The sequence below is a fragment of the Benincasa hispida genome, chromosome 2 (assembly GCF_027475165.1).
Source record: "Benincasa hispida cultivar pf3 chromosome 2, pf3_genome.v1.1, whole genome shotgun sequence".
Taxonomy (NCBI): Eukaryota; Viridiplantae; Streptophyta; class Magnoliopsida; order Cucurbitales; family Cucurbitaceae; genus Benincasa; species Benincasa hispida.
This window is the reverse complement of record NC_143479.1, coordinates 42118306-42133954: the sequence shown is the minus strand read 5'-3', so window position 1 is coordinate 42133954 and position 15649 is coordinate 42118306. Positions and strand designations below refer to the sequence as shown.

General features: G+C 37.0%; 1 long non-coding RNA gene across 1 annotated transcript; it reads left to right on the top strand.

Moving 5' to 3' along the window:
• The first annotated feature begins 224 nt into the window (after positions 1-224).
• Positions 225-1499, top strand: LOC120069154 (uncharacterized). Its single transcript, XR_016527963.1, has 3 exons — positions 225-325; positions 440-515; positions 1372-1499. It is a non-coding gene; the product is annotated as an uncharacterized LOC120069154 (long non-coding RNA).
• The last annotated feature ends 14150 nt before the right edge of the window (positions 1500-15649 follow it).

The window sequence follows — 15649 nt, the reverse complement described above, 5'->3', positions numbered from 1 at the left end:
GTACGAGATAGATCGAGAAAAACTATTGTTAAAAATTTTTAAAAAATGTACTAGTTTTGAAAGATTGAAAATTTGAGAATACTAATTTTTACCATTTCCGAGAATCTTGAGAGTGAAGAATAAATGAGATGCGTGGGAAGGAAGGAATAGGTGGGTGGCAATAATGATTATATTTGTTCCAATAATAATCATTTTGATCACAACTTTATTTTAATTTCTCTACAATTAATTCTTCCTTTATATTCAAATTCAACGCACAAGCTTTGTCCATCGTCTTCTCCGATTCCACTGTTCATCTTCATCCCCCATTTCCATTTCCATGGAGGTTTGATATTCTGAAACTAATCTTGTGTCTTTTTGTTTTCTTATTTTTGTTAATTATACTGCATGGATTTAATATTCGGCCACCGTTTTAATTGGTGTTGAATTTGACGAATAGGTTGTTGATTTAAAGGTTTGCTTGCATTGCAAGTCATGCGAAAATTCGATTCGGAAAACTCTTTGCAAAATCAAAGGTTGGATTTCTTTTTCTGATTTACTATTATTTTCACTCGATTTCTATATTTAAAATCAACTCAAAATCACTTAATAAAATTCTTCTCGTCAAAAGCCTATAAAGTTAGTAAAAAAATTTATGACATTATTCTTCCTAAATACAAATTTAGAAAAATGGGACACAACTAAAAACACCCATTATTAATAATAATAATAGAAAAAAGGGCAAGTATTCATTTGATTTTAGTCTATCTTCATAATATTTCATTAATCCCTATATTTGAAGAGAAAGTTGTACATAAAAGATTACGAAAAGCATTCGTATTAATGAAAAATGCTACTATTCATTTGATTCCATAATGTTATATTAATTGAAAAATTTAAAGAGTGAAAGTAACCAAATTATAACATGTGGTTTAAATTGATTTACTTAGGAAAGTTTAGAATTTCTATCCATAAAATGATTAGTTTAAGTATTTGAGTGGTATATAACTATCTAATTTTAGAGGTTTAATTTAAGTAGTTGAGATGTTCGGGTGGTGTTGCAATTTTTACCTCATATTTAATTTTTGATTTAAATTAAGTTTGATTAGTGCACAAATATTGACAATTGAATATGTCATTCAAAACTCAAAAAATTTAACAAAAATCTAACTTTTATGTCAAAAATTGCTTATAAAGGTAAAGTTTCCCTATTCTAAAGCAATTTATGCTATAATCATGAATGAAAGATTAATGAGAAGCATTAGAATAACTTTTTAAGCACCATTTAAGTCCTAAAACAAGACACATTATAAGAAAGAATGAAAATTTTAGAAGTTTAAAAGGCATTAATAAAATAGATTGATTTGAGTATAAAATGATATGAACAAATAGGAGTAAAATGTGTGGAAACGAATAGAGCTCTAAACAAGATCACAGTGTTGGGTTACGTGGATCGTAAGATAGTCATCAAAGAGGTACGAAAGACGGGTAGAAAGGCTGAGGTGTTGGCATCGTCGTCATGCCACCGCCCCTCAACACCACGCCGGAGGAGTGGACGAGCAGCAACTGCTTTCAAATGCATAATGCCATCTTGTTTTGTCTTAAAAGTTTCTAGCTAGGGTAAATATATGATCTTGTCTTTGATGTTTATATCAATTTGCATTTAAACGTCACAATTAATTCCTTAGTGTATTTTTTTTAATTCAAGTTTTTTTTTTTTTTTTTTTTTTTTTTTTTTTTTTTTTTTTTTTTTTTTAATATTTCAATCATATATGAAGTTGGATCATCTCTGCCATCTTGATCAAAAATACATGCGATTAAGTTATGCTCTAATAGATTAAATAATAAAATGATTATTAATAATGTGTATTTAAAATGTGTTTTCTTTTACCATTAAAGTTGTTACTTGTTAGTGGTTGGTATTATGACGTTTTTTTTTTCTTTTTTTATAATGGATTTATTTTCTATAGGTGCATATCATTTTAAGCCAAATATGTTAATACTATTAGGGGGAGTTTGGCATGAATGTTCAGCATCCTAAAGTAGTGTGGTAGATTTTGGGGAGTTGTGTAGCTTGAGTTTGGTTACAGGTTTATGTAGCCGGATGTTTGAATGATTTACTATATGTTCGACGGTTTTTGAGAACTATTGATGGCAAAAAAAAAAAAAAAAAAAAAAATGTCAATATTATTTTACGTTGACATTCAAAAAGTGTCAACAAAGAGACTATAGTTATACGGTTTTTTTATATAATTGATGGCAAAAGAAGTCAATAAGTACTTTTAGTTTACTTTTTGTGGTTGTCATTGAAACCGTCTTTGTTTACATTTTTCAATACATGACCTTTGCTTTGTTGATATTTTTTGGCCGTTGACTATAATCTTCGTTGACGTTTTTGGGAAGTCAACAAAAGCCAAAATATATATAATCTTGTCTTTAATGTTTATGTAGCAACCCGGCTCCCTAGGACTTAAACTAGGCCATTACTATAGACATGCATGCATACAATTCAAATTGACATCTTTTGATGACTTAATAAAACCAAATAAATAGCATAAAATAGCTAACTTTATTAAAACTAAATAACTGAAATTCATTTTCCAGAGTATCCTTTAAACCCATAAAACATACTAGAAAATTCTTTTTAAAAACTCTAAAGCACAAATACCAAAACTTTGAGTTCAAACATTAAGACTAGAAATTTTAAAACATAAAATCCTGAAAACATGAGCAGAAGCATATGACTGGTACCCCCAGTGGCTCGATCACGGATTCCGCTTGTCATTTGTCGGTGTGTTCTTACCCTTACCTGAAAAATAAACATGAGAAAGAATGAGTATAAAATACTCAGTAAGTAATCTCATTATCGAAGTCAGGCTAAGCATATATGTCCTCTAGATACCACTCTCTAGTAGGACGTGCATAAACCTCTACTTTTCATGAGATGGTTAACTAATGGTTAGTTGAACTCACTCTTCTACCGTAGATTAGGTATACCCACAAACCTCTGATGAAGTCGCAAAGGATATCCCTGAAGGAACTCGTGTAAAGAGAACCTTGAGCAGAAGCGGATCGACCAAATTCCATTAATTATCTAATACTAAATTTACAGTAAACGTACAAATAGATATACATTTAAATAAACTACAACATGCTTTTACAAGAAATAAGTTCAAGAAATATCACCTTTGAAGAACCTTTCTTCACGAATCCCTCTTGAAGGCCTTCTGACACACCTATAATGGAGTCCTTGTTATTCTCAAGGTAAGAACCCAGGAATGGTGGGTTCTGACTATTTTGATTTAGAAGGAAAGTTTAGGTGGAGGAGGAAGAAGATTGAGACCTTTTCACACACAACTCAAAAATACATCACTCTTCTGTTAAACTATCTCAATCATTCAACAACATCAACGTAGAAGAAGAAGAAAAACTGTTTTTCTTTTATTCTCCTCTTGCCAAATTGAATAACCACCGCACTAAAGTGGATGGGAGAAAAGATGGGAAGGGAGTTATAACTCCCGTTCTTATTATTAAAAATAATAATAATATAATATAAATATATATGATAACTAACTTATCATACTATATTTATATTAAATTATATATTATATCAAATATAACATATAACCTATAGTTTTAATATTGTATCACATACAATATAAACTATAGTTTCTTTTCTCTGTTATATGACATTTAATATAAATCATATTTATATTAAATTTAACAACTATGAATCATATTCATAGAAAATATATTTGAATCTCATTCAAATATTTATTTTCTCCCATTAAACTGTAATGTATCAAATACATGACAATTATATCATATATAATTGAAACAATTTAATTGTATCATATATAATTAAATCCCTCTATTAATTTGAACAATTCAAATTAACCAATTGAAGGAACTCTTAAACAAAAGAACCGTTGAGCGAAGATCGTTCCAAACCCATTGTGAAAGAACCAAGCATTTACAAACAAACCACAACAGTTATGCATCTTCGAGTAAATTACAACATGCTTTCAAGTTAAATACAAAGGGAATCAAGTGGCATGCCTTTGAAGAACTATTCTTCGAGTATTCTCTATCACGAGCAAAGGGGATCAACAGCACTCCAACGTCCAAGAAAACTCGATCACGAGCATGAACGCAACGAACAACCAGTGCAAATCACAATCTGTCATATCCTCGAACACAATCGAGTAGGACTCGATCCTTGACCTTCGAACAGCAACACTCGATACTACCAAGAGGCTACCTTGCTATTCTTGGTGTGAGAATCTAAGAGGTGTGGGCTCTGTGTTGATTTGGTAGAGTGAAGGAGGAATTCAACGATCGAGTAAACGACCGAGTACATGGGAGAAAAGCTAAGTTTATCGTATAGACTAGGTACTCGATCGTCTAGCAAACTCGATGCTTAAGGCTTGATCGTTCACTCTCTCAATGGCTTCCGTATAGCATTTTTCTTCTCACGATTGGAAATGCCTTCGATAATGAAAAATGAAAATGTTTTTCATTTTTATCCACCAGTTATCAAAACTGATAAAAACTTCTCATTTGAAATGGTTAAAGGAGAAAATAATTAGCCACCAAACAATTATCTCATAATTGTTTTCTTGTAAATAACTATAATAACTAATTTATCATATTATATTTATAACCTATAGTTTCAATATCACATCATATGTAATATTTAAACCATAGTTTTTTTTCCTCTTTTATGACATTTGATATAAATCATATTTATATTAATTACTTCAATTAATGTATTAAATACATCAATCAGTTATATCATATATAATTGAATTAATTGAATTATATCATATATAATCAAATTCCCTCTTGTTAATTTGAACACTTCAAACTAACCCAAAAACTGATTCTCAACTTGAATCCATTGAACTACCAAGGGGACCTTTTGGACCTGTAGCTTGAAGCTCCAATGGTACGTGAATAACTGAATAAACTCTTTAATCACGATATCCACCATTCGTTAACTGCCGGGCATTCCACTAAAGATTGACAGCTGCACTCTTCGCACTACAGATATATTTCTGTGTCAATTGGATATAACCAATCAACAATACGATGACCCTTCACAAATCGCTCGTAAGTAAAGTTGGGCCAATTTATCGTTTTTCCCCTATATTTACATCTAACTTCTTAAGTACTATTGATTCTTCTAATGAACAATATATCATAGTCCTACTATGAGTGAACACTTCTCGGACCATGAGAAGGTGTGGTGCCACATTGTTCAAGCCTTGGAATCAACCCTTAAGGGAGCAATTTATCTACTTACCCATGTTTTAGGGAAGGAGTGAATTCTGTCTTGTGTAGCTGAGTTCCCAGCTCCCTAATCAGATGAATCCCTAAAGTGGTAGGTTTGAGTCGACGATCTGGCCACTCGCACCCATGTAAATCAAAGGACCGCCCTTATAGGCAGGAGTTCCTAACTCACTCAAGATGAAGGTCATGTTACCTATGGTCATCCTAGTGAAATGAAAGTCTCTATCATGAACGACGTTATATAATGAGACTAAATATTTCGTGGTCCGGTCTTATACAAACTCCTTTGTATATGATACCCCTGCTCGCATGTCTCCACATGAATGACCAGGATCAGATCATTTGTAGCACTTTACAACACTTGTAACATCTACAAAGCGGGTCGTATCCGTAGTGTCACCAGGATAAGGTTTCCCTCCTTTATCCATATACTACAGATCATTTAGGTTATCACTTAAGGCACGATCCACTTGTATGTCTCCACATACATGCTTAAGTTACAATGATAACCAGAGATCTTAGTTTATTGGTTTATGGTTAATGCAACTAAAATATCTCATATTTCATAGACAGTAGTGAATAAAATATCTCATATTATTACATCACAAATGTTTGTTCATACACGTGTTTATAAACTACAGGACCCTACGAGATTTAGGGCATCAACTCCAACAACCCCCCATTTGTCCTAAAGTTAGTGGGGAGTACAAGATAAGTACAAGTATAAAACAATAAATTAGGACACTAAGGCCTAGTACAAAATCTCCCACTTGCCCTAATCCAGTCGCGGTCAATCCCGTAGACCCATGCTCTGCAGGTGACCTTCAAACATTGTAGTCATGAGAGCCTTCATAAAAGGATCAGCAACGTTGTGCTTCGAAGCTATCTTCGTCACTATCACATTCCATCGATGCACAATCTCGTGGATGAGATGGTATTTCCACTCTATATGCTTGCCACACTTGCAACTCCTAGGCTCCCTGGAATTCGCCACAGCACCACTATTAACACAATAAAGGGTGATGGGCCTAGACATGTTTGGAAAAACTTCTAGTCAGTCTGGAACTTCCTGAGCCAAACGACCTTCTTAGAAGCTTTACAGGTCGCTATATATTCAGCTTCCATAGTGGAGTCAGCAATGCACCCCTGCTTAGTGCTTCTCCATACTACAGCTCCTCCTAAGAGTGAACACTGACCCTGAAGTGGATTTTCGAGAATCATTATGAGTCTAAAAATTAGATTCTATGTATCCTATATGGATCAAATCCTTAGATCCGTACACAAGCATGTAGTTCTTCGTCTCCGAAGATACTTTAGGATGTTCTTGACGGTAGTCCAATGACCCTACTCTAGATTAAACTGATATCTACTAACTATCCCCACAACGCAACAAATGTCAGGTTTAGTACATAACATCGCGTACATCAAACTGCCAATGACAGATGCACAGGGGACCCGTCTCATTTCCTCAACCCCTTGAGGTGTCTTAGGACACTGTTCCTTAGACAATGTAACTCCATGCCAAAAAGGTAGTAGACCCCTTTTGCAGTTCCGCATTGAGTACTTGATCAACATCTTGTCAATGTACAATGCCTGAGACAGTGCTAGCACTTTGTTCTTTCAATCTCAAAAGATCTGAATCCCAAGAACAAACCGAGCCTCTCCCAAATCTTTCATTTGGAATTAGGTCGCTAACCAGTTCTTAACTGAATTGAGTAAACCTACGTCATTCCCAATGAGTAGGATATCATCTACATATAACACTAGGAAAACTACTAAACTGTTGATGATTTTCTTGAAGACACAAGGCTCATCAACATTTTAGTCAAAGCCATAAGATTTGATCACTGAATCAAACCTTATGTTCTAAGATCGAGATGCCTGTTTCAGCCCATAAATGGACCAATTCAGCTTGCAAACCTTTTGCTCTTGACCTTGGACTATGAATCCCTCAGGTTGCACCATATAAATGGTCTCCTCAAGATTACTATTCAAAAAGGCAGTCTTGACATCCATTAGCCATATCTCATAGTCATAATATGAGGCAATTGATAAGATGATGCAGATAGACTTCAACATGGCAACAGGTAAGAAAGTCTCCTTATAGTCAACTCCCTCCACCTGGGTATAACCTTTTGCCACAAGTCTAGCCTTAAAAGTTTGTACCTTCCCATCAGCACCCCGTTTCCTCTTGTAGATCCATTTACAACCTATAGGTTTAACACCATCAGGTTGATCTACAAGATCCCATACTGAGTTAAAGTACGTAGATCCATGGCTTTGACCCACTCATCTCTGTCAACATCCTCCATTGCTTTCTTATAAGGCAATAGATCCTCAATCTCACCATCGGTTACCATAGCCAGGATTTCAGTGAAACCCATATAGCGAATAGGTGGGTTCACAACCCTCCCACTACGTCGAGGTTCCCTCAACACTTGAGGTGGAGTTGACCTACTAGATGAACTCCCATCAACAACTCTTGTTGATGTAGCAGGCTCTTCAACAACTCTTGTTGAAGTTTCAGTAGTTTTATTGGAAAGCTCACGCAACACGATTTTAGTTGTTAGACTGTGCTCCCTTATATGATCCTCCTCAAGGAAGGTAGCGTTTTTCGATACAAACTCCTTGTTATCCTTAGGATCATAAAGTAACCCACTCGTGTCCATTTGGGGTAGCCTACAAATAGGCACAACCTCGACGTGGTTCCAGTTTCTTAGGATTAGCCTCAAGCACATGTGTTGGGCAACCCTAGATGCGGAAGTGACACAAACTAGTTTTATGCCTGTTCCACAACTACAAAGGTATTCTAGAAACACTCTTGGAAGAAACACAGTTGAGGATATAAGCTGCAGTCTCTACTACAAAACCCCAAAACGAGTTCGGTAAGGAAGCGTAACTCATCATCGATCGAACCATGTCCAACAGGGTTCTGTTTCTCCTCTCTGATACATCATTCTACTGAGGTGTACCAGGTGCGAGAGTTGGAAAACGATTCCATATTTTATCATATAGTTCTGGAACTCAGAATCCAAAAACTCCCTACCCTAATCAGATCGAAGTGTTTTAATCCATTTATCTAATGCGTTTTCAACTTCAGCCTTGAACTCTTTGAATTTTTCAAAGGATTATGACTTATGTTGCATTAAATAAACATACCCATATCTCGAATAATCATCAGTAAAAGTGATGAAATACTCATAGCCTCCTCTGGCTCACACATTCATTGGACCATAAAGGTCTGAATGCATTAACTCTAGAGGCTCTTTGGCTCGATAACCTTTTCCAGTAAACGGTCTTTTAGTCATCTTGCCTTCAAGGCATGACTTGCACACAGGTAAATAATTTTCCTCTAACTCATTTAGAAGTCCATTCTTCACCAACCTCTCAATCCTATTGAGATTGATGTACCCTAATCAAAGGTGCCAAAGTTGGGCATTTTCTTTATGAGAAACTTTAAGTCGTTTATTTTGAGTTACGAAAGTTTTAAACATCTGTATGTTATGGATGGAATTTGTTGCTAACGACCTTAGCACATACAAATTATTATCCAGTTTAGCTGAACATATCTCAACACCATCTTTCAGAATAAACACTTTATTCACCAAAAAGTTGAGAGTATATTTACATACAATCAAGCACTTTACAAAATTCAAGTTCCTCTTTAACTTGGGTACTACATATACATCATTCAAAATGATAAACCTATTATGTGAAGTCAACTAGAGGCTTTCCACTACCACAACTGAGACAATGTGCCCGGTGCCAACTCGCATCGTCATCTCACTAGCCTCAAGCTGCTGCCAGGATCTAATTCCTTGAAAAGAAGAACAAACATGATTAGTGGCCCCAGAGTCTATAATCCAGGAAGAATCATCATTCTCCATTAAACAAGTGTCCAAAACCAGTAAATCACATTTACCTTGTTTGGCCTTGGCCTTAGCCTTCTTCCTTTCCTATAACCAGTGTGGACAGTTCCGCTTCCAGTGCCAATCTTGGTTGCAATGGAAACATTATCCTTTCTCAACCGATGCTGGTCACTTACCTGTTGTACGGCAGGTTGTGGGTTAGTCAGTGCCTTCCCCTTTCTCTTACTATCCTTCTTCTTCTTCTTGTTAGTGTTGGAAGTAGAAGGTGTAGACTTAATTCCTAAAGTCGAACCCCGATGGAACTTCTTAGATGATGAAGCAACATTGCCTTACCAACCTTTTTCTCCTTACTTTTCAGTAAGGATTGGAATGTCGTAACTCGTTGAGGAGAGTTGTAAGGGTGTAATCAACTTTGTTCAGAATAATATTGCTGACAAAGTGGAGGAAGCTTTCTGGCAATGTGTGCAGAATAAAGCTAACTTGGTTGCCCTCATCAATGCAAGCCCCATTCATCTCGGCCACATTAAAGTAGACCATCATGTTCAGAACATGTTCTCGAACAGATGTATCCTCTTCCATTTTGGAGTTGAAGATGCACTTAAGAGCTTCATGCTTAAGCTGCCCGGACGGTTGTTCAAAAATTCCCCTTAGGGACTCCATGATCTCACGAGAAAAGACCATGGGCTCATGCTTCTTGGCCAAGACGTTGTTCAGGCTGGCCAACTTCCCTTGTTTACTGAAGACCAAGGGGGATCTCGTTGGCTGACGAAATGGGAAAGGTGCACTCTTGGAAAGAGCTTCGCGGTCGGGTGAAACACATAATGCATATACGGAAACGAAGTGTCCTTCAAGACCGAGAGACGAAGGCGACACTTAACATTTCTTCCAATCTTTCCATGTCATCTATGTTATTCGGTCCATCGAAGCTTGGAACATAGAGGAGAAATCATCTGTATCTGTTATAGGGACACCCTTTGAGGTGTAGCACCTAGTTAAGACAAACCGAGTCTTCGTCACAACACAAATGGAATTCAAAGGAGAGATATAGAATAGAAACCAAGACGCGGTGCTCTATGGTTTTTGTTTTAGCCTGGTAATCACTGTAGGCATTTATCAAAAGGATATCTTCTATGTTCTATGAGAGTCTTCTATAGATATAGCTTGTATAGTATTCTAATCTTTATAGATTCATTTCATTACGTCCCTCCCCGGGCACTAGTTTCATTCCCGAGGCTTCGATAAACATTGGTTTAATGCTACATTCAGTGTGTACTTCCCACCTACATATAGGACATATAGAAAAAGAGGAACAATGGTCCAATCTAACAGCAAATCGGTTATTACCTTGTTATGTGAGAAATCTCCTCTCGCTAAAAGAAACGAACTTGCCCACTTAGTAACATCTCCTTTTTCCTGGGGGAGCTCGGGCCTTCTTGTTCACCCATGTCCATTTCTCATATGCCTCTCTAACATTTTGAGCGACGGTTTGAGTTGGAATAGGAGAACACTCCTCCGTAAGGACGAATCGGAGGTCATCGATGATTAGTATGGTGTTTATCGTGTATTTCTAACTAGTGTAGTTTTCACCAGTCAGTTTGTCGGTAGATAATAGAGCTATAGTGGCGGTTGCCATTTTAAAGTTGCTAAAAAACATGAACAAACTCTATTTGCATTACCACTTTTAACACCAATTTTAGGTTTTAGAAAAACAGTTTTAATATATCCTAAGTGAAAAGACATCTATTTTGCAATGATGCCTCAGCGAGGCAAGACAAAAGTCACTGTTGGGATGATCAAATGTCCTTTCACTGGGATGAAACATTCTCAACCAGTAGATAAAAACAACTCTTGTAACTGACTCTAACAGTCACCTTTTTTCAGTCTAGAATTTGTTAACCTTTAATAATTCCACATAAGTGTAACCCCTCATTTAGGCCCTAGAGTCCCGCCCTACTGCACCCACCATAGGGAAAAAGCAGATTAGGACAATAGACTAAAGCAACCCTATGCTTTTTAGGAGATCAGATAAAGAGTTGTGCAAAACTGCCATCCTTTATAGGGACACTCCCAGGGTGCCTTGAGACGATGCACGAAAACGTTATCCAACCTAATGAGAGAGACCGTGGGATATGTTGTCACACTCCTGCTCCCACTTACTATGAACATTCTCTCCATTCACCTTGGTATTGACCTACCAAAACACCAACCTTTAGAGGGATACTCCCAGGGTGCCTCAAAACCGAGGATAGATCTCACGATGTGAACTTTAGGGAGAAGCGTGTAGAGGTTTAAGTGAAGTATCATATACCCCAAGTATCTCCCACTGAATGTTTTACCTAGGGATTCATTAACTTAGACAATCCGACTACTTATTTTATTTAAGTGTGAGTTTCATTTGCTCAAAAAACAACCCTTTCTTTTGATAATTAAACAAGTTTGAATCAAGTCCCATTAAACACTTTAATAGACTATCATCAAATTTGCATGCATACAACAAATCTATCTAATTCACCTTTCCAGGTAGGTTCCCAGGTAGAGGTATTCCATTTTCGTGAGCTTAAATACCCCAGCCTAGACAGAACCTGCCTTAGACAAAAGGTCCCTTATAGATAGATTTGGTACATATTTAATCTTTTATTAGTTAATTTAATCCTATTAAACCGATTAAAAGATTAAACTTACGTTTCCAATCTCATTAGAATCGTGATCTTAGGTCTATCTCAATCAAATTTTAAAACTCTTTTAAAACATGATTCAAGCTTAAGTTTGCATGCATGTTCTTATTGATTTTAGTTCTAATTTCCAATATCACTCTTATAAAAGGAAACAGCTAAAACCATCCACATTGCTAAGCTAGACTAGGTATTTATAACTTATAAATTAACCTATGTGTCATGCTTCATGCAATGTTCATTCATTACTATATATAACTCTTATATAATTAAGTAATGAACCAAGCATACATGCTCTCATACACCCTTATACTATAACACTTATAATATAAAGATGATGCATGAATATGCTTAATGTATGCATAAATATAACTCTTATATTATATGATGCATGAGCATGCTTTAATGTAAATTAATCATGCAAGCTACTATATTATAACTCATATAATATATAGATGATGCATGAAAAAAATGCATAACCTATGGTGGGATTTAAAACTATATGGCATACTTTATGACATATAATTTAAACATACATCATATGTACATTCAACAAAATTAATGGACCGGGATGATTAGCCTTAAGAATTGGAAATTAAAAACTAACTATTACATAAACCATCAAGTCAATTGGTTCAAACATGCGAACCGGTCTTGAACTGTCCTGGCAAAGCCTCGCTTCCTGATCATGTACCTTTTCCTTGTGATCGTTGAGTAACGTTGGTCGAGTAACCATGATCGTGTAGCATGGATTGGTGCCTTTGACTATGTGATGAAGCATGAAGGCTACTCGATCGTGCAGTGCACCGAGTATCACACATGCCTAAATGATCAAGTAGACGACAACTATGTGATGAAGCATGATCATCTAAACGATCGAGGAGTAAACGTCGAGTATCACATACCGAGTGATCGAGTAGCCAGTGACTATGCGATGAGCATACTGGCCTACTTGACCATTTCGTGTGTGCCTTACCATGCAACGAGTATCCCATACTTAGCAATTGTTTACCCCCCATCGTTTACAAGATAGAGTAGCCAACGCAACACGATCGAGTAAACTCTTTACTCGATCACGTAGTATTAACAACGGGTAGAAATGCACGTTATTACAACGCAAATAAGTAAAACAATGAGAGAATGCGACGGTAAAAATATACAAAATCATGTCCAAAAGTGGTAAATTGAGAATATTGCAATCGCATGCGCCCATCACATAAAAGCAACTAATTTACTTATTTTGTGCAGGAAAAATGCGTTGATCTGGTGACTTACCTTCATTTTGGCTTGCCCCCACGGGTGTCATGCAGACATCCAACTACAGGTAAGTGCCTTTCATAACTTAACTCTTATCAATATGGGTTTTCCCATTGTGTTGACAGTGGAGTTTGTTATTTTCAAAAATCTTCTTCATTTTTTTTTATAAAAATGATCACAATATAATGAACAAAATTCTCCGAGACCGCTGTCACCCCCAAACTTAGAGGTTGGTAGCGTTCTCACCGCAAGCTAGAAACAAACTCAACAGGAATGCGGTAATAAATGTTTGAGCAAGGGTTTGCACATAATAAAAATCAGATTGTCAAAATTTGAAGAAGCTATAGTAAAGAGCGCCTTGCGATGCCGAGTTAACAGATGCGATGTACCATTCTCGATGCATCGCAAAGGAACGTAATCAGACAAGGAGAATTTCAAAAGGATAATGCATAAGAGATAACAAGAAATGAACCTCAAGTAGAATAACGCATGCGACAATGTGTTGGAATTTATGCAATCGAAGCCATGCGTTGAGGGATGGAGGGAATTCTTCCATTGTAATTGCGCACCGAGGAGAGTTATTATCGCACCTACAAGGAGCAAACGCACCACAACCAAGGAAGCAGTCGTATATCCAAAATAACAATAATCAAATAAATAAAGTTAACTAGGAAAGCAAAGTAAAGATAGAGCAGAAGACATCCCTGGAGAAATTGGAGTGAAGCCATTGCAAGGAGTCTTCCATGCAGGAGATTGATCTCAACTTCTTAGGTTGAAACTCATTGTCCTGACCATTGGAGGTTCCAGCGATTGTTGGACACATATTGGCTGACATGCGCCTAAGATTGCTTCCAGCTCATGCGATAGATAGCCTTTCTATCTCGGGGTCAACATTGACTTTCGAGGAATCGCCTTCATTCAATTATTGTTTGCAACTTGGTCACACAAGCTACAATACACCTGAGACTAAAAAGGGTGCCTACAAAAACACAAAACTTAACAAACTATTAGCTGCCATGTCCCCGACAACGGCGCCAAAACTTGTTGAGGAAAATGGGTGAACGCAATTATGTGCGTTGCATGTCTTAAGCTATGCGTTTATGCCCATGTGTCGGAGGTCATGCGTTGGAATGGAAAATATGCGCTAATCTAGTAAGCAATGACCATGCGTTCCTATCACAAGTTTTCTTGCCTTCTCGCCAAGTATAACGAGAACGCAAGTTTCTCGGGTAATCTAAGGTCGAACATAGGGACTTGTCACTCAATAATGCCTGTGAAGTAATGCATTTGAGGCGATGAATAAAAGTGAAAAGAAGAAGTTTAATGGATTACACACTACTCCTACACCTAACTAAACAGATTGAGCAATGGAAGATTTGTGATGAGAATTGGTAGATACACAATAACTGTTAACGTATATTAATATTTATTATCTTAAATCACTCGAGTAATCCCAGCTCATCACATTAACGCAACGCACACCTCTCGGTGGGCAGACTTCTACTGGATGTCCCTCTCCACATTGGGCGCAATTCATTGCGGCCACGTGAGTCAACGTATTAACTTGCGCTGATCCTTGCGAGAGAGTTTTCTGTTGGTTAGCCATCGTCTGGAGGAGTGAGGTCATTGTGGTCATTTGATCGACCAGTGGGCTCATTGTATCCATTGACACATCAACACTTTCTACTCTCTCTTGCTCTCGACCTCTTACCTCGAGCCCGATATCAATCCACTAATCAGAATGTCGCAAGATGCGATCCAATATGTTCTTTGCTTCCGTATATGACTTGTTCATTAATCCTCCTTCTGCGGAGGCATCAACAACTGCTTGCATTGATTGGTCTAAGCCATTGTAAAATATTTCCATCAGAATACTATCGGGAATTTTGATATGCAGACAGTTCTTCACTAACTGTCAGAATCGCACCCAAGCGGTGCTCAAGGTTTCATAACCCTTTTGTTCAAAATTCAACACATCCCTCCGTCTCATTGCATTGATGGCTGGAGGAAAGAATCTGTCCATGAACATATCAACCAACTGCTTCCATGCATTAATCTCATCTGGCTCTAACGCTTGAGCCCAAATTTTTGCTTCATCCCATAGTGTGTATGGGAACAAATATAGTTTAAGCCCTTCTTGAGTTACACCAGGCATGGAAAATGTGCTGCACATGTCTACAAAATTTGTCAAATGAGCGTGTGGGTCTTCCCCTTGTAATCCTTCAAATTGTCCCACATTCTGAATCATCTGCAGCGTAATAGGTTTTATCTCAAAGCTTACATTCTCCTCAACCATGGGTCTTGAAATTCCTGGTGAGAAATTATAAAAATCCGGCGCCGCATAATCCCTCATAGGGATATTATGGTTAGTAGCAAGAAAAACTGGATCTTGCAATGGCAAATTTCCCCTTTGGTTTCCTACAGGTGCCACATTCTCATTGCCCATGCTTCTTCACCAATTAATTTGGCCCTGATGAACCATTGCGTTAATAATACACTTGATCTCTGGGTCCGCTTTGAATTACTAAATCATTCCAGCACTCATAAGCTGTCAGACTACTCTCCACATTGAACAGTCAG